The sequence below is a fragment of the Mauremys mutica genome, chromosome 6 (genome assembly GCF_020497125.1).
Source record: "Mauremys mutica isolate MM-2020 ecotype Southern chromosome 6, ASM2049712v1, whole genome shotgun sequence".
Lineage (NCBI taxonomy): Eukaryota > Metazoa > Chordata > Testudines > Geoemydidae > Mauremys > Mauremys mutica.
The window spans coordinates 74,712,413-74,733,141 of record NC_059077.1 but is presented as its reverse complement, the minus strand read 5'-3'; the positions used below and the strand labels follow the sequence as shown (position 1 = coordinate 74,733,141).

General features: G+C 37.0%; 1 long non-coding RNA gene across 1 annotated transcript in view; it reads right to left on the bottom strand.

Annotated features, from left to right (window-relative positions):
- LOC123373256 overlaps window positions 1–20,499 on the bottom strand; it is a 44,293-nt gene extending 23,794 nt beyond the window's left edge. Inside the window, exons 1-2 of the long non-coding RNA XR_006580630.1 lie at window positions 20,346–20,499; window positions 20,106–20,249 (exon numbers count right to left, since the gene is read on the bottom strand). This is a non-coding gene — a long non-coding RNA (uncharacterized LOC123373256). The remainder of the gene's footprint in view (window positions 1–20,105; window positions 20,250–20,345) is intronic.
- Window positions 20,500–20,729: the final 230 nt, after the last annotated feature.

The window sequence follows — 20,729 nt, the reverse complement described above, 5'->3', positions numbered from 1 at the left end:
TTGTTTTCTATTTTCTTCTTACTGATAATATTGCTCAAGGAAAACAGCTTGTGTCACAAGCTAGGCTCGCACTGCAGGATATTAAGTGACATACAATAAAACTTACTTTGACAGAAAATTGACCAGACATGACAATAGGAAGAAGGAAGGCGGGCATCAGGGAGCGACAAGGATGTACACATACTTGGGTATTCCACACGAGTATTCTGCACTAATTTTTTTAAAATTACTTTTTCGTATAAAGGACACAAAGGGTGTGGTCCTTCCTGGCAGCCAGGAGGCAGAAAACAAACCCATTGAAATTTTCCAATTTGTTTATAGATGGCCCTCTAGGAGTAGACTGGAAAATAATTTTGTCTTCCAAAGACAGCTAACAGCTACCTGAGGGTGTTGTGGTTGAAAAGAAGATGAAGAAGAAGGGGGAAAAAATGATTTCACTTTTGGTACTTGAATGTCTTATTGTTCAGTACTCAGTGGAAGCTCTTAAATTGCTCATCTGGCAGAGAAATAAAACTATTCCCTCCCCCCACCCCCCGCTGTACTGAGATTTTTAGGAGAAGTGCCTTTGTTATCTAAACTCACAGCTTCAGTTAAGAATGTCTCTCTCCTCCACATGACCTCTCAAGCCAGCCTCACTGCAGTATCAATACCCTCAGTTTTTCCCTGTTAACATATGAAATTGTCTCTCTTCCTTGTCAGCACCATCAGCATTACCTCATACTGTGTAGATAGATGCCCCCTCCCCTCAGAAATCAGTTCTGAACCCAGATCTCTTGTGTAATGGGGAAGTGCCTGTGCATGTCAACAGTTACCATGCTGAACCTGAGAATTTCATGTAAATACTTTGGCCCGGCTCCATCTCCCAGCAACTTAAGGGGGAACTGGATGAAACTTTTGGGGCTTTACTCTCCTCTCTGTGGGCCCAGTCCTAAGCACAGCACTGAACCAGATGCACAAAACTTCAAGTATATGAATAGTCCCATTAAAGTTAATGGGACTATTCATATGTTTAAAGTCAAGCACATGCTTAAGTTATTGCTGTACTGGGACTTTAAAACACAGAAGTCCAATTAAGAAAACATGGGAGTGATGTAGTTTATGAATGTACAAGGTGCTTGATATCTTTTTTTTAAAAAGTGTTAGTAGTGTGTTATAGAATGTACATTTCTGTTCAGTTTAATTTAATATGCTGTACATATTACCTGTGATGAGACATGAGTCAGAAGTTTGCACAGCAAGCTTTGAGTGTGAAGTGTTAGTGCTAGATTAAGAACACTCCGGCAACCAAGAGTGAAAACAGAAAGTAATAACCACTTCTAAATAGTATAGCATTAATGAACAGAAGACTTAAGGGTCTGAGGTGAAGCTAAGTGAGATTTTTTTTACATGAATATTACAGATATGAGGCCTTTTAAAAAAAAAAAAAAAGATGTATTCCAACTATAGATGACCTGATTTTCAGGTTGAGCACCCACAACTCCAGTTAAAAATCAATGGAAGTTGAGAACTGTGGCTGCTCAACAACTCTGAAAAATCAGGTTTCACATTCTCTCACACACAAATAACTTCACCCAAGTGGCTGTCACTGAAAATTCAGCCACCTCTGGGGTAACACAGCAACACTTTAACAACAGCTCATAAAAGAATACTGCACCCAACTGAAATTAGAAGTAGAATTTGGGGTAAAAAAATTCAATTAGTCAAATTGAAACTGAGCCTGGACACTGTGGTCTTTAATTTATTTCCCACAAACTTGGGCACACTACTGTTGAATGCGCCACACACACAACTATTACCTTTGGGAATATAAATGAGGATTTGCAAGTGCATATTGATTAGTTGGGTATCCAACTACCTGACTTTGCACAAATGAGGTAACTGTAGTTGGTAATAGTGGCATGTAAATTTGGCCTTTAATGATCACGATAGTGCTTTGTTTTATATGTATTTCAAAAAAGTCAGAAATTGGAGCTAGACTAGTCCCTGCTGGAAAGATTAACCTGAGAACTGATTGAATTATTCATTGCAAATAAATTAGTAGATGAATTTGGCCCTTTCTCATCTCAAATTGTTTGTGAATCTGCCTGATTTCTATAGATTTGCATTATTCATAAGTATTACCTGAATAGTTTGGCTGAAAATTGTTCCTCTGATGGATTATTCAAACACTGTTCACTTTGACTATTTGCTGTTCATTATTTGTGGTCTGTGATGAGCCACCTAAATGAATATTTTTTCTGATCACTGATTGGCTGCCTGAAATTTTTCAAAAACAGGAGAATAATGAATAACAGCGCAAATAGCACACAGTGAATAGTAAATATCCTTGTTCACACATGAATACCCTTCTATAAATGTGAATACAGGTGTTAATATGAAGAAAAGCAATTCCCCACTCATTCACGCTATCAAAAACCTAGTAGTGTGAAATTTTGAGAACACTTTGTTTTTTTGCAGTATTTAGTCAGCTATTATAGATTCTTGTTCTGCAACAGTGTGGCAATAAGTAAGTCACCTTAATGCCATCACAAATGTTTAATCTCACTAATCACAAAAGTCATTGACTTTAATAAACAGACATCTTAGAAACATAGGGTTAGAAGGAACCTCGAGAGTCATCTAGTCTAACCCCTGGCCAAGATGCAGGATTTGTTGTGTCTATACCTCAAAGACAGAGCTTCCACAACCACCCCAGGCAGTCTGTTCCATTGTCCTACTGTTCTTACAGTTAGGAAGTTTTTCTGAGATTTAATATAATCACGAGATAACACAGAATACACTACTGAAATCCAGAGCCCTTGCATCACTGTACCACATTCCGTTCATCCACCATTTTATAATTAGATTGTGAAAAGCAAGCTGTTTTTTCGGCTTGATCTGTTCTTTTTAAGTCCATGTTATTTGGTGATCAGTGTTCTGTTTTTACCCTGCAGCTATTTACAGATTCTCTTTTTCATAGAAGCAATAACACAGTGATTTAAGCAATAGTTAGCATTGTTGTAAACAGAGTTACCAACCACAGTTGGTAGATAGCAATTGATGCTACCAGTTGGTAAACACAGAACAGAGGTCACTATTTAGTTATGTTTCAAAGGTTAACAAAACCTCTATTTGTTCTGTACTTGTTCTGTGGCACTTTTCTGCTATGTCATTTCTCTCAGCTCTGCCATGACTTCGTACTCTATTTTACTGCCCAGGTTTCACTAGTCTTAAAAGTAAGATACTCAAAATTGCACTGTAAGGCCAATTGACCTAATGCTTTTTTTTTTTTTTTTTTAAATCACAGTGTTAAAATAAAAAATTTAAACATGAAAATTCCATCCAACTTTTCCTTTGTCTCTCTTATCTTGTTTTGCTGGTGGTTCCAGAAGCTTTGAGGAGGTTTGGAATATTAAAATACAAATCTCATTTGTATGTATCATTCCACAAAAGTACCTGTTTTTAAAAACAATCAAAATTCAGGCTGTCTTAAAGGATTTTTTATGCAACTTATGTACTTTGTATCAAACAATGTTTAATCAGAAGAAATGTTCAATTGGAAAAAGAAAGAAAAACACTTGATTAAAAGGCACAAAACTGATACAAGATAGAGCTTTATAATTTTAGAACACAGAATACAATTACAAATAAATAAAAATTATTATGAGAATATCTTTGAGTGAAATTCAGTCCCCCATTTCACCCATGCCTAAGTGCTTGGTTGTGGCATTATAAGTCATGATAAATAGAAAAAATGATAGAATCATATTAATAATATAACAAAAGTGACCCTAAAACTACAAACAGAAAAACAAAAACCTATTACAATCATGAGGAGGAAGTAGTTGTCCTGTGAAATAAATGATAAAAGGAACTGGGCTGAGCATGACGACTAAATTACATAAACCCATGTGACTGGCTACAGTTTTGTGTTCTTTATATAGGACCTGAAGATAATCATGGGACAGGAAAGAATGGGAAAAAAACCCCTTAAATTGGAAATGAATGGCACAGGAACAAAGGCCCACAGACTAAAGAGTGGTGACCTGGTGACTTAGTGGACAAAGCTTAGCCTCAGTATTATCTGGAAGTCCATGCTAAAGCATGGTGTGAAAGAGTTTGATGGCATCAAATCAGTTCCTAGGGAAAATAAATTGACATGACTTTGTAGGTTTGGAGACCAAATTAGCTCTCACCCTACAAAGAGTGGTCTTTCTAGGTCATGGGTTAGGTCAATGGGATGTCATTGTGAAAAGGCTTAACACTGCATCAGCTTGCCTCATATTTGCCCTAGGGATGAAAAGGAAAAGCTTTAATGTCAAGTCTTACCACTGCTTTAACCTTCAAGGTCAAACATATTCCACTCCCTCTCATCATCCCAAATCCTCAGTTTCAGAATTAAATTACACAGTCAACAGTGATAAGGAAGAGATTGGGAAAGAAAAAAAAAGTCAAAAATTTGAGGTCCAGAGATCATGCTGAGCAACCACAACTTCGTATCTGCCATCTCTTAATATTTGACCCTAAGAGATTCAGAGGCTATTTTCCTTTCTGTTTTAAATGAGGGTTCCATTCAACTAAAATAAATGTACTGTAATAGCCTCATCTCAAAAATTAAAAAAAATATTTTGTAAGTAACAATATAATCAAGCTTTCCAGCTGGGGGTTTTAAATGTACAGCACAGCCACTTATCAGTGAATCTGGTAACAGAATGTGGCATGTTTTTTATACTGCAAGTACCATTTCAGCAAATATTTGCTTGTTCCAATATCCTTCTTGCACTATAATGATGAGTCACTTAAGACAGCCTGGGATGAATACCATTATGTCATGTATCATAACAAAGCAGTTACTGGTTGAGCTGATAGGACTCAGTACTAATCCCCATGACAGAAAGGAGATTTGAAAAGTTTTCCAAGGGATGGTGGTGGTGGTGAGGGGGTCTGAAGCTGCATTTAAACAATTAAATAACTCATCCCCTGGGTAAAAATATTCTCAGAGAAACATGTTCCTTAACCACATAAAGGTTAGGATAATCAGATCAATGGGTCTGTTTATGCTTTTCAGGTTCAGAGAATGGAGAAGTAGAACCATTGATTAGGCAGAGACATCTCAAAGCACAAAAATATAAATGATGCAAAACATGTAGGGCAACTCCTGACCTTTCTTCCTCCATCACAACGCCAGGATACAAGGAAACCTTATGCAGTTACACAAAAATGCAGTAGGATCAATCCATGAAGTAAAAAACAGATGTTTCCCCAAATCCATGTGTCCAGTCAGTAGAGTAATAAAACACACATATCAAAATCCATCCTAGAGTCAGATTCATGCTAACTACAATTGTGTGTTGGTGTGAGCCAGGAACTTGGAGGTCTTTTGTTTCTAATAGAAGAACCAGCCACATGTCTATGATTATAGCTGTGTTTTAAAATTTTATACCCCAGAAGGCAGGTGTTTGGGTTGTTTTGCCTGGCAGTCATCTATTGTAGTCAGACAGGTTATAAGGCAGCAGTTATATACAATTCAGAGTAAAGAAATTGGCACCGGCATGCATCTTGCTGTGTTGCTAATGCCAGATGAGGTGTTTTTTTTTAATATATGCACAGCCTAAATCAAATAGTTGCTTTGTGTCTGCTATTGGAAGTACCAGGCTGTAACAGGCAAATGGTATATGACTCTTTTGAAGGTTCAGATATCCATACAAATACCTAGAGATTCTAAGGGATAGTTCGATACATTTAAGATTTTTTACTATATTTGACTCTATGCTTTCTTTCACATATAGTGCCACTTTTCCCACCAGCATGACCTACTCAGTCATTCATATATATTTTGTACCTGGATATTAATGTGCTCCACTGATTATCATGTTCTACCAAGTTTGTGATGCCCATTATATCAATATCCTCATTTAATACCAGTTCATTCATCTTAGTATTTAAACTTCTAGCATTTGTAGACAAGCACTTATAAAATTTGTCCGTATTTAATTGTTTGCCTTCATGTGACGTCATTTCTTGGAGTGTCTTCAGTTCCTACCTGTACTTTATCATCTTTTATCCTTTCCTCTTCACTAGGATATTGAGTACCCCCTTTTAAAAAAAATCTTTCAAAAGGGATGCCTGTCCAAACCATGTACTCTTCTGCACCTGTGGGCATTCCCATAGTTTAAAAAACTCCTTTACAAACCTTTTTATTTTACATGTCAGCAGTCTGGTTCCATTTTGGTTTAGGAGGAGCCCATCTTTCCTGTGTAGACTCTTTTCCCAAGAGGTTCTTCAGTTCCTAACAAATCTCTCCTCCCAATACCATCAACTCATCCACATATTGAGATCCTGTTCTGCCTGTCTAACTGGCCTTTCATGAGAAACTGGAAGCATTTCAGAGAATGTTACCCTGGAGGTCCTGTTACCCTGGAGTCTCTTCCCTAACAGCCTAAATTTGGCCTGCAGGACCTCTCTCTTACCTTTCCCTATTGCATTGGTAGCTACATGTACCACAACCACTGGCTCCTCCCCAGCACTGTCTAGGTGTCTCAAGAGGTCCACAACTCATCAGGCAATTCACCATGTAGTTCTTCCTGTCCTCTCAAGCCCAACTATCTATATGTCTAATTGAATCACCCTTATTACCTGTCTCTTTCTAATAAATGGGGTTCCCCTCTGGGGGAGGGGTATTTTCACTGCAAGAGATACTAAGACATCTGGAATCAAATACTAAAGATTAAAAACACATGTGTTATACATTTACAATTACTTTAAACATTTAATTAAAACATGTTTAAAAAGAAAATTGACATTGAATGGGAACGAATGAAGAAAATGTTGATTCTTCTCTGCTCCAACAGTTGGATTAAAACAGTTTCAATTTAAAGATGCATGGATGTTATTTTGGGGCCAACTTGTCATCATTCTGGAGAATGCTTTTTTGGCTGTTTTTGCCTTAATTAGTTTTATTGTTCTGACATTTTAGTTTCCAAAAGACTCAAATTTCAAGAATTTTGAATATAGTATCTCATTGCAGTGGAATGTATTCATTAATGAACTTGATAAGAAGTTGGTTTTTTACCACACTGAAAACAAAGCCATATAGAAAAACCATGATGCTACATTTACCTGATTACCTGTTAAACTTCAGTAAAAAACTTTCTTATGAAATCTTTTCTGTTTAGTAAATATATATATTGCAATGTAGTGGTGCTTTCTCCATAATTAATATTTTTTTCTCCTGTGGAACTATGCTTTTAAGTGTTAACTACTGCAGAAAGCTGTATTTCCCCCCCCAACTGAAAAGCTCTGCACTTTCTGGCTCATGAACAAGGAGGGTATTTGTCACAACCAAACTATCTTGGACTTTGCTTTGCAGCCCCAACGTATTGGGAACGGATGCTGCCATACATTACACAGCAGGATTTCAACTGCAAGTGCATGGTAAACAATTAAGCTTCATTTACATTTTACAATTAGATTTCACTTACATTTACTGTGATTTTAACATGCATCAAAGACTTTATTTCACATCTTTACTAAATCCACAAACCGTGATTTTCAGCATCCCTTATTTTTGACATGTTATTCCACACGCTAAATGTCAGTAGTCTTCATTTGGTTGAACAAAGCTTATGAATTATATGAGAGAGAGTCCAAATTGAAATGAAATGACTCTGAAATCTAAAAGCTAAGATAAATAATTTACAATAGCTTCATAAAAAGCTGAGAGATGACATGCAAATATATTTAACCCATGTCCTATATTATAAAGGTCTCTGTTGGTAGATTTTTGAACATCTGACATTTTATTAGAACACAGATAACCATCAGATATGTACTGCTGGCTTCCAATTTTAAATATTTGGGTACACTAAGGTGGTAAATAAATAAGGAATTTCACAATTACACAAAAGGTGTAATTTTCACTAAGCAATACAAAAATAATTTCTTTTAATCTTCCATTGTATTTTCAGGTTCTATTAGTCAGAAGGACAGACTACCTATGAAAGAAATTTTCCTTTTAAAGCCTGGAAAACAATGATCTGTGGAATATACATCAACATTTTATTGCTCCCATCTAAGATTTTTCCCTCCTTCAGGTTATTTCCATTTCAGTCATCTTATAAAAAAAAGTGTTACAACTACTACACTTGTTTATTCATCTCTTTGAATAACATTTTGTATATTTGTTTTTTTCCAACTTTAAAAAGGTCTCTGATTTTTTATTTTCTCAAAATGGAACTAATATGAAAGTTCATATGATGAAAACCACTAGTTACGGTGTCATGTGCAGAGTTGTGATGTTATGAATTTGTCTTCCAGGGCACTATAACATTTGTGTCACTATCTCGTGATGCAAACATCTCCAGAGCCTACTGTTAAGACAAGGAATTATGGTGTTTAAAATTAAATTAAATGTATACCCCAAATTAAAAAACATAGTAAGAGGAGCAAAAAAGTGCCACCATGGCTAAACAAAGTAAAAGAAGTGGTTAGAGGCAAAAAGACATCCATTTGAAAGTTGGAAGTTAAATCCTATTTTTCTCAGTAGAAAGGAGCATAAACCCTGACAAGTCACGTGTAAAAGTATAATTAGGCAGGTCAAACAAGAATTTGAAGAGCAACTAACCAAGTTTTGGGTACACTAAGGTGGTAAATAAATAAGGTAAAGGTGGTAAATAAATAAGGTGGTAAATAAATAAGGAGCAACTAACCACCTTAGTGTACCCAAAATTTTTTTTAAGTACTTCAGAAGCAGGAAGCCTACCAGTGGGGCCATTGGATAATCCAGGTGCTAAAGGAGCACTCAAGGACAATAAGGCTATTGCAGAGAAGCTAAATTAATTCTTTGCATCAGTCTTCACTGCAGAGGACGTGAGGGAGATTCCCAAACCTGAGCCATTCTTTTTACGTGACAAATCTGAGGAACTGTCCCAGGTTGAGGTTTCATTAAAGGCGGCTTTGGCACAAATTGAATAATTAAGCTGTAATAAGTCACCAAGGCCAGATGATATTCATCCAAGAGTTTTGAAGGAAGTCAAATATGAAATTGCACAACTACTAACTGTGGTATGTGAACAATCATTTAAATCAGCTTCTGTACCAGACGACTGGAGGATAGCTAACATGATGTTAATTTTTTAAAAAGGCTCCAAAGGGGATCCTGGCAATTACAGGCCAGTAAGCCTAATTTCAGTACTGGGAAAACTGGTTGAAACTATAGTAAAGAATAGAATTATCAGACACACAGATGAAAATTATTTGTTGGAGAAAAAGTCAGCACTGCAGTTGTAAGGTAAATCATGCCTCATCAATCTATTAGAATACTTTAAGGGGTGGGAGTGTCAACAAACGTGGACAAGGCTGATGTAGCTGATACAGTGTACTTGGACTTTCACAAAGCATTTGACAAGGTCCTTTGCTAAAGCAAAGCAAGAAGTCATGGGATAGTAGGGAAGGTGCTCTCATGGATCAGTACCTGATTAAAAGACATGGTAGGAATAAATTATAGTTTTCAGATCCTCCAGGGATCTGTACTGGAGACCAGCTCTGTTCAACATATTCACAAATAATCTGGAAAAAGGGGTAAACAGTTAAGTGGCAAAATTTGTAGATGATAACTATCTTGAGTAATTTTGTAAGTCCAAAGTAGTCTGCAAAGAGTTACAAAGAGAGCTCACAAAACTTGGGTGCATGGGCAACAAGATGGCAGATGAAATTCAGTGTTGACAAATGCAAACTAATGCACATTGGAAAACATCATCCCAACTGTACATATAAAATGATAGGTCTAAATGAGCTGTTACCAACCAAGAAATATCTTGAAGTCGTTGTGGATAGTGCTCTGGAAACATCCACTCAACATACAGTGGCAGTCAAAAAAGCTAACAAAGTTAGTAGGCATTAGGAAAGGTAGAGGTAATAAAACAGTAAATATCATAATGGCACAATATAAATCCATGGTATACACACACCTTGAATACCGTGTGCGTTCAAAAAAGATATACTGCAACTGAACTGGAAAAGATACAGAGAAGGGCAACAAAAATAATTCAGGATATGGAACAGCTTCCATATGAAGAGAGATTAAAAAGACTGGGAAATAAATGACTAAGGGTAGATATGATAGAGGTTTATAAAATCATGAATGGTGTGGAAAAAGTGAATAAGGAAGTGTTATTTACTCCTTCACATAACACAAGAACCAAGAGTTACCCAATGAAATTAATAGGCGGCAGGTTTAAAATAAACCAAAGGATAGACTTCTTTACACAACATACAGTCAAGTTGTGGAACTCTTTTCCAGGGGATATTGTGAAGGCTAGAACTGTAAGGGGATTCATATAAAAATTAGGTAAGTTCATGGAGGATTGGTCCATCAATAGCAATTAGCCAAGATGATCAGGGATGCAACCCCATGATCTGGGTGTCCCTAGCCTCTGACTACCAGAAAGTGAGAGTGGAAGACAGGGGATGGATCACTCTGATTGCCTGTTTTGTTCATTCCCTCTGAAGCACATGGCATTGGCCACAATCAGAAGACAGGACATTGGGCTAGATGGACCATTGATCTGACCCAGTATGGCCATTCTTTTCTTGTCTCTGTGGTCTCTTCCTGGCTGTATAACCTTGGGAAAAATCACTTCATTTTCTGTTTCACTTTACCCTTCTTTAAAATGAGGGTAATACTTCCCTACCTAAAAAAGGTAGAGTGAGGGTTATATTACTGTTTGTAAGTTACTCTGTAATCCTATTTAAAATAAGATATAATAGTCCTAATTGCATGCCTTAATGTTGTGCCAGATTCTCAAGTATTTCAAGGCTGTTTCAATACAGTTTGTATGATATTCCTGTTTAAAATCAGTAGTTTCTGGCCTGTCCCACTCTAGTAGCAGGAGCACAGAGTTTTGTGATGGACTCTGTTACAGCCCTTGATATAATAGTACAGCTGGATTCTTTAGCTCCAGCAATAGTTGCATTACTTTTAGATCCAGACATCTTGGGTCCAATCCCACAGCTGATGTCAAAATTGGGAAGGATTTTAATTCTATAAATGTATTGTGAAGGATAAAGTATTTGAAAATATGATCACAAGCATTTGACATAATGCTTCTCAAATCAGTCCCAGAAACTGACTTCAATTGCCCTGTCAACAAAAGCTTAAGATTTCTCTGGACACACTGCTGTGCCAGTTGTCTCTTGAAGGATTTGCTTATAGAAATGTCTAGGGGCTATAGCAATTTCACCAATCCCAGAAAGAGGCAATTACAAGGTCAATTCTTCCTTCACTAAGGTACTCATAATATGTCCATTAGGAGGAGACTGGACTGTCTGAACTTCTTTGCTTATGACACTACATTGCTTATCTAATCCTCATCAGTTTGCTCATCGCAACAGCTGACCAACAATGACAGCTTCACAGTACTTTTCCATGGGCAGCAAGTAGTTACATTATGGGTTTATCATAGTGATTTCTTTGCTATACTGTAGTGGTTGGAATTGTATTTGATTAAATTACCATGGATAAAGTTATATTTGTTGAATAACCTCCCTTCCATCACTCCTCTTTTTTTTTTAACTTGACTAAAATAAATGCTTTAAAAACAGAGGGAGGCAGATAAACAACCCTCCCACCCCAAACATAGCTACAAGGTTGGTGATAAATGTTTTTTTGCCAGTCATTTGACTGACAGTTACACTGTAGCAAGAAGCGCTGGCCATAGGTTCTGCTGCCTGTCAGATGGAAATTACAATTTCCATCACTTTAAGAGTAAATTGGATATCTATCAGAATTTTTTCCCCATTTTAGAGGCATATACTAAGTATATCTATTATCACTTCTTTTTGACATTGTTATGGAGACACTCATCCATTTGAGCAGAAATAATCCTCATATAAATAGATTTACTGTAGGAAACAGGGACCACAAATTAGCTTTATAGGCAGACAATGTCATGGCATTTGTTACAAGTCCAACTCATGCATTGCTAGACTTGCAAGAAGAAATCTTAAAATTTATCATAGTGTCAGGATTTAAAATAAATTACTACAAGTCAGAGTTCCTGGACATAGGTGTGGGCTTTGATCTAATGAAAGATAAATACAAATAAAAATGGGCAATTACTTCAATAAGACATCTGAAAATACACATTTCAAAAAGATGGCAAGAGTAATATTATACACCTTTGATTAATAAAATCAAAACAGATCTGAAAATTTGTTCAAAATATTAAATGTCATGGTTAGGCAGAATTGTGGCAATTAATTTCACTTTCCTAACAATCCTGGTTTTAGGATGTCTCATAGATCAATGACAATCAATTTCATTTGGGGAAAATAAGAAGCCAAGGGTTAAGCAATCCATTTTACAAAGGCCATGGCAAAAGGGAGCAGGCCAGATGCTAGAGTTGGGGCACTGGGGACATTTGCCCTCTTCTCCCAAAAAATCTTCAAGGGGCACAGAAATGATTGTCTAATCACCTCAAACAGGAAAACCAAATGTGTCTAGATTAGAATCCAAGAGGTCAGCGTTACCATGGATGTTGCATCAGAGCTGTCATGTGCATTTGGTGGTCCAGCATGAAGTATCTTGCTAAACTACTCAAATTCAATTGTTGCAATCAGACAGAGAAGATCTGCAGGACCATCTACTTGCGGTTGGTTCTGCATTTATAATTTAAAAGTATGCATTTGTTTCACTTTGAAAATAAAGGCACTGTCATGTAATCTCTCTTCACCAATCACCTTGCTATGATTTCTTAAGCCGTTTTATAATCATTATTCAAAGTATTAAAAGACAGCCATCTGTTGTGTTTTGGTAGACCGACCCCCACAGTGTTGCTGGGTAGTATCCTGTCAGCGTCATCTTGGTGATGCTAAAATGCAGGCAAGCATTATATTAGTAAGGGTTGGGTAGCATTCTTTTACTGTTAATATGGTTAAGTTCAACCATGCTACCATCAAAAAAAGTGAAAAATATCTGTCAGACGCTTTAAAGCAAAAACACCAGTTTACTAGAATTGATACTATGTAACATTAGCAGGCCAGTCTAGCTGAGTGGCATTTTGGTCCTGGGGACAGGAAGGAAAAAAGATCATTTAGGGCCTAGTGCGTCTATGTCCACAATGTCTGTTTGCACTAAAATTTCAGATGAGAACCTTACTGAACATGAAAGGAACATGTCTGCAACATATAAAGCTGGAAGAGGTGATTTTCTTAAACGGTCAGGATTTCAAGAATATTTTAAAAGCATAGGGTAAGTGAGAAGCCAACCAGTCAATTCACTTCTTTTTATCATATTGTATTGGAAGGAGCCTTAGCTTTAAATATTGCTTCCTTATAGTTATTAGAACCATTATGTCTAGCTGTGGTGATGCCAGTTGAAAAATGAAGACCGTATGGAACTTTTTGTTTTGTCAATCCAGAGTTGTTTCTGATGTTTTACTGATTGACTTACTTTGTGAATGTGTGTCTTCCTAATTGCTGAGTAGTTCTTAGGAGAGGTTTTTACTGTTTCAAATTTTTCCACAGCATTGGCTGAAAATTAAAATACTATTGTTTTGATTGCTATGTAGAAGATTCCACTTGGAGGTCTTCAGAGTAAGCATAATATAATTTTACATATCTTGTTATCATGCTTTAAACCTTGCTTTGGCATTCGGTGTTATTAGCAGAAAGTAGTGATAGTTTATACATTGCACCTAATCTATCTCCCTTGCCTTTTAGTGTGATAGATATCATAGAAAGTAGTATTGCAAAACTGTCAGTATTGCATTTCATTCTATTTTCATTTTGGATTTTATTTTTTTTAAAAGTCTTACAGGTAAAATTATACTTAAAACATCAGTAGATGGGAGAGTCTTTACTCTTTATATAAATTATAAATCATAAACAAAATACTGACACAGTAGCCAAATTTTACTTTTAAAAACTCTTAAAAAGCCAAGATTTTCAAGGGGTCTAACTAGCCTTTGGATTCCTGGAAAGTTGTCTAATAAGTAGCAACAGCCAGATATACCCAGTTGCACCCCAGTAATGAAACCTTAGAACTGTCCTGAAAGGAAGGCATGGGTTTACCAAACATTAAGCGCTACTACCAAGCTAGTCAGCTCTGAAACTTGGTGTACAGAATAACACAAAGGACTCTGTAGGGGTAGAACAAGTTTATTGTTGTGCAATCAAACTCCACATACCCCTTGGATAAAGAAAACATAAGCCACAAATCAATATATAACCACCCTTTTACGAAAGCAACAATAGAAACTTGGGATAATTTATTTGGAAAACTAAGCCTGTACACATCACTTCTAATGCTCATAATAGATCGTGTAGAATTTTACCCTACTAAAAGCCTGCGAAGTTTTGACATTTGGGAAACTTAGAGGTACATCAAAAATTGGCCAGCGGTTCAGAGACAAAGTTATCTAACTTGATGAAAAGACACCAAAATTGCAGAATATTAATACTTACAACTAAGACTTTTTAAACCCACCCCAACAAAAAGGCAAACCTAAGCAGAAAATTCATGGAATTTGGAAAAACAAAAACAACAAACAAACAAAAAAACCCCACAACATCCCAACATTCATGAAACATGAAGGCTTTCTTTCCACTCTGTTCAGAAAGATCTAGCTGTTACCTACAGGAAATAACTAAGTTCATGAAAAGTTGATGTAGGCATAGACACCAAAAATTGAGGAATGGGAGGACATATGGAGCAATGGTCCCCCACACCTTAGCGAAAGAAAATTACTGAAATTCTTTATGAATGGTAGCTAACTCATCTAAAATTAAATGAATTGAGTAAATTTAGAAGAGAATGTAATGAAATGGGAGGATTTATCCATATATGGTGGATATGCTCAAAAGTAAAGACATTTTGAACAGCTGTTGGACATTCTACAAGGGAAATAACTGGGTGTCAGCTGTCAGATAATTTAATAAAAATGCTAAGGGGTTATCATGAAAACTCTGTCTTATAAAAGCCATAAAGAACTGATCATTTCTCTCCTACTTGCTGCTAGAGTTACCATAGCAAGGTGGTGGAAGAAGAGTGATTCCCTTAAAATTATTCACTGGTATCAAAAGGTGTGGAAAGTTCTGGTAGTAGAAAAAGCATCAAATCAGAATTCTACAGGCATGAAGGAAAAATAGATAGCTACTTAGAGATCCAGTGGAACTTTTGGGGATTTGCTGGAAGAGGTTAATCACCAACCACCAAGCCTGATAATTTGAGAACTTTTTTTTTGAATATTAAGGAAGGGAGAAACCCCATTCAACAAGAGCTAAAACTGAACTCAAAATTAAGATAGTAAGGTAAGAACTAAGGAAAATAGCTTAATACAGCATAGTTTTGATAGGATAATAAATAGGTTATGCATTTAAAAAGCTAAGAGAAACAGAAGTTTGGACGTAAACATGAGATAATGAAAGATTTTAACTGACACTACCAACTGACAAGGCAGAAGATGAAGACAAAATAAAGAAATAAATAAAATGAACTTTATCAACCACAATGTGTTTTCAATACCAAAATGTTAAAGAAAGCAAATGGTAGCAGGTCTTAGTGCAGCTTTAGGGATTTACATGGGCCAATTTATAATTGTGTATACACTAAGTATCTCTAATTAAGTAAATTAAGATTGGTTTTAAAAATAGATCTATTAAATAAAATTAAATGAAAAAAACAAACAGAAAGCATTTCCTTCACTGTTTGTGATAGAAAGTAAAGATAACTGTGGTCATATCAATTATGTGACTGCAAGTAAGCAGACACGAGCAACCTTGCCTGAATAATATTAATTTGGTTTTATCCAAGAAACAGTTGTGGAGACGCAAAGTTAGACATTATCCCCAACTATACACTGATTATTCCACAATATAGTACAGAGCCATGGAAGAGTCCTGTTTTATTGCCCCAGCAATTTTGGATACTTTCCACTTGAATTAGTGGATTTCAATCTCACATGTTGGTGGAAAATGAGAAGTAATTTTACTTAAATCAATGGAGTTTCACCAGCATAAGCAGGATTAGAATAAGCCCCAATTCTGGGGTGATTGCAAATCCAGTGAGGAGATTCCAAGTCCGCTACCCAGGCACTCGTGAGATTTGTACTGGCGACCCCTTCATGCCGAGACTATTCCTTTAACCCCCTAAGCTATGGAGGCAGACCCAGAGCCAAATGGCACTTTTTGTGCATGTGTTCTGTTCTTTCCACAGACATGTTGACCTCTGACTCCAAAGTACTTTTCAACAACATGACTGCCAAATTTTCTTGAAGGTACAGCATAGAAAAAAAAATCTATTTACTGAAGCTACTTTCATTTGTTGAGTTCTCAAAATCAAAACTGTTCAGAAGTGTTGGTTTCAACAAATATCCAGATTCAAATTTTTTTTTGTGAAGAGTTTCAAAGCTGTCAGAAAATCCTCTTTTGGCCTTTCCTCAAATGAGAAGTTTCATTTCCTGGTTCAAAACCTCTTGTTTCAAAATGAAAGTTAATTTCTACTAAAAAAAGGTGACAAAAAAAGACTGAAATCAAATGAAACCTTTTAATTAATCTACTCCAATCGCAAACATTTTTTGCAAACTGATATAAAAATTATCCTAGTTTGAAATGGGAAAAACAAAATGAAAAAAAAAATCAGAAAGACTCTTGTACAATAGGAAAATCATTTCCCACCCAGCTCTGTAGACAAAGACCCAAGAGAAGAAACAAATTGCAGAAAGTGTAGCAAAGTGTAGAAGATCTGTTACCATTATGCATTCTGGTTCCACCATCATTTAAGTCATATGGTATTGTTTCTGTTCTCTGACTGGGTGACTTATAATATTCACACTGTCTTATTACATAAGAATGAACATTTGAAATTCACTCTTAGCAAAGGTTTCAGTGGTAGCTGTGTTAGTCTGTATCAGGAAGAAAACCAAAAACACACACACAACCATGAGGAGTCCTTGTGGCACCGAGACTAACAAATTTATTTGGGCATAAGCTTTCATGGGCTAGAACCCACTTCATCAGATGTATGAAGTGAAAAATACAGGAGCAGGTATAAATATGTGAAAGGATGGGGGTTGCTTTACCAAGTGTTAGGTCAGTCTAACAAGATAAATCAATTAACAGCAGGATACCAAAGGAGGAAAAATAACTTTTGAAGTGGTAAGAGAGAGTGGCCCATTACAGGCAGTTGGCAAGAAGGTGTGAGTAACAGTAGGGAGAAATTAGTATTGGGGAAATTAAGTTTAGGTTTTGTAATGACTCAACCACTCCCAGTCTTTATTCAGGCCTAATCTGATGGTATCCAGTTTGCAAATTAATTCCAGTTCTGCAGCTTCATGTTGGAGTCTGTTTTTTAAGGGCGTTTTTGTTGAAAAACTGCCACTTTGAGGTCTCTTATTGAGCGACCAGAGAGATTAAAGTGTTCTCCTACTGGTTATTGAATGTTATGATGCCTGATATCAGATTTGTGTCCATTTATTCTTTTGCATAGAGACTGCCCAGTTTGGCCAATGTACATGGCAGAGGAGCATTACTGGCACACCAATATCACACTGGCAGATGTGCAGGTGAACGAGCCATGGATGGTGTGGGTGATGTGGTTAGGTCCTATGATGGTGTCCCTTGAATAGATATGTGGACAGAGTTGGCACCGGGGTTTGTAGCAGGATTTGGTTCCTGGGTTGGTGTTTTTGTTGTGTGGTGTGCGTGCCCAAGGCCGAGGGCCGGGTGCTCGCTGTGGGACAGTACCAGGTCTCCTTGGAGGATCTGCTGGCGGAAGGTGGTTTTTCCCCTGGGTTCCTGGTGCATACCCATTTGTTATTCTTAGCAAATAGTCTAGAATTTTAACAAAAAATGTGCTTTTTGTAAGCATTGAAACAATTGCAATAAAGCTTCAATATTCATAGATTCGTGGAGATCAAATACAAAAGTGTCACAGATGAGGTCAGAAATTTAAATTTCTTTAGAAATTCAATTGTGTGACCATTTCCCCCCATTTCCAGTATATCCAGTAGAATTTTGGAGTTCTGGTTCATAAAACAGGAGAATTCATTGTTAATTGTTGTAAAATGTATTAGCCAACAAAACATACATTTCAGGAAGCAGGCATTATGGGCTATATAATCCTTTTTAGTACAAAATGTGCTCATATATTCTAGTGAGCTCTTAGTCTTTAGGTATAAGCTTTATTTCCTGTGGTGGTACCAATTTACTTTCTCACAGCTTTAGCAGTGTTCACACTGTGCATTTCTATATCTATTGTAAAGTGTTCGACAATTTATGGAAGAAATTTTAGTCCTGTCTTTCTTTTAGCTTTAAGCATACAATGATTAAAGAATGAATGTGCAATCAACATATATGGAAAACAACTCCTTGTAGAATGAAATAGATGGTTCAGCTTCTTAAACCCCCATGGAATTTATAACATCTACAGTCACTGCACCTCTCTTTTGTGTACTGCCTTCTACTAAATAAGTTCTTCAGAGAGATGATTTAGTGAGCTAGAATGTAGTGGTTGTACATTATTTTCATGTCTGGAATGACATGGGTATTGCCCAGGTATTTGTTTCCAATAATAAGACAATTATAACCACATAGGGTATGTTAAATTTACTATGTTTTATATTCTATTAAACCACAGTAAGCTAGAGTTTTATACAGGGGGAAATTAAAACTTAATTATACTGAAATTGAAACCTATGGAAAAGCAGAAAAGGAGATTTATCTTGTGAAAAAAGCACTTTCCACAAGTTTGGACAGTGTGTCCATGTTTTGGTTACAGTATGAAATCTTTACTTCAGTTATATTCAAGTTTCTACTGGATAGAAATCTGCTTTTCTGTGGCTCATTCAAGCTACATTTTCACATGTATGTACAATGGGTCAGACTTTGAAAGCTATTTAGGCACCTAGATGTGCCTAGTGGGATTTTCAAAAGCACCTAAACAAGTTAGGCTCTTAACTCCCATTGATTTTGATGGAGACTAGGTGCCTCACCTGTTTTGACTCTTTTGAAAGCCCCACTAGGCCTCTATTTGCATCTCTAGGTGAAAATCTGGCCCATGAAAGTGGCCCCAGGCCCCACAACTACAGAAACAAGGGTAAACACACTCTCCTGTGCCTACTAAACTCAGTCCCATTGGGAAGGGTGACTTCCCCCTATGCGGGGGCAGGGGATATCTGCTGTGCTATCAACTACAGCAAGGGTGGCCAACCTGTAGCTCTGGAGCAACATGCGGCTCTTCAGAAGTTAATATGCGGCTCCTTGTATAGGCATAAACTCCAGGGCTGGAGCTACAGGCACCAACTTTTCAATGGGTCAGGGGGTGCTCAGTGCTCAACCTCTGGCTCTTCCACAGAACTCCACCCTTTCCTCCCGCCTCCTCTGAACCTGCTGTGCCCTCACTCCTCCCAATTCCCCTCCCCCAGAGCCTCCTGCACGCCAAGAAACTATATACAGACATACTAGAGATGTATACTACAGCTATATGGCACCTTAGCAGTGGTAGTGTGGATGCTCCTTTATGAGTAAATTCAATATTTTCTACCATTTACTGGTTGGAAACTCCTACAGGAACAACACCACCTTTGCAGCTGTTGGTGCAAACTGACACTACATGTTCTTTCATGACATTCTAAGCCTTTTCTGAGCCTTGAGTTCTGAACTGTATTAGAACAATTAAAACTAATTTATACATATTAATGTGTATAACTTAATTAGACTATATCATGTCATCCCAATTTTATGAGCAAAAAGATTCATAAACATTTCATAAGCAATCCAGCAACATTTCATATATTTTTGTCTCTCTAACCGTAGGTCTTTGATATAATGATTATGCTACCTTAGAGAGAGGGACATGAATTAAACTCCTAGATCCACATACCTATTAAACGTTATATGTCAGGCCTATCATTTATCTTAATATATAGATGTAATACTAACTGAGAGGATTCTGTAATACTGAAAAAAACCCATCCATTTTCAGAAAAACATAATGCCATTGTGGGTAGAAATCTTACATTAACATATCTGATCATATACATGGTGAATATGCCTAAGCTACTTCATCAGATTAAAATATCCAATATTTTTAACATAAATATATGGTCAGTGTAACAGAGCAAACTCACCAGCCAGGGCATCTTTTCATGACCAGTTATAGTGTTGCAGCAACTCTGCCTCTGTTTCCCCCACCAAACAGCTGTTTGGTCCTGCAACAATTTACTTCTTTTTACGGCTCCAGCCAGTCTCACCCCTTCCAGATGAAAGGAGATCTTCAAAAAACAAAAGTTCCAAAATGCATAAAGCAAAGGAATCTTCCACCCAGCCAGGCCCTACCTCCAGTCCCTGCTCCCATACATAATTGCCACCTGTTACACCCTGGCTCTACATCTCTCAGACATAGTTTCAATCACTGTCTTCCTGGCTGAAGCCTTCCTTTCTGCAGCCGATCTGGCCAGCCAAAGTCCCCACTGGGTTCCTTGTCTCCTAGCAGGCTGCTAATCCTGGGCAGGAACTTCCTATCACCACTCATCCCATTCACCCCCTCAATTTGCTGGACTTCTCCCTTTTTAAGACCAAACCCAGCACAGCTGCAGTGGATATGGCTACCTGGTCTTAAGAGTCTGGTCTTAACTCTTTCCAGCCTAGAATGGAGTCACACTTTGTCACAGTCTGAATTAGAAAAAGAAGCAAATTAGCTCAGAAGAGAATGCTATAGAATCTGCAAAGTAAAAAGAACATGTGAAAAACCG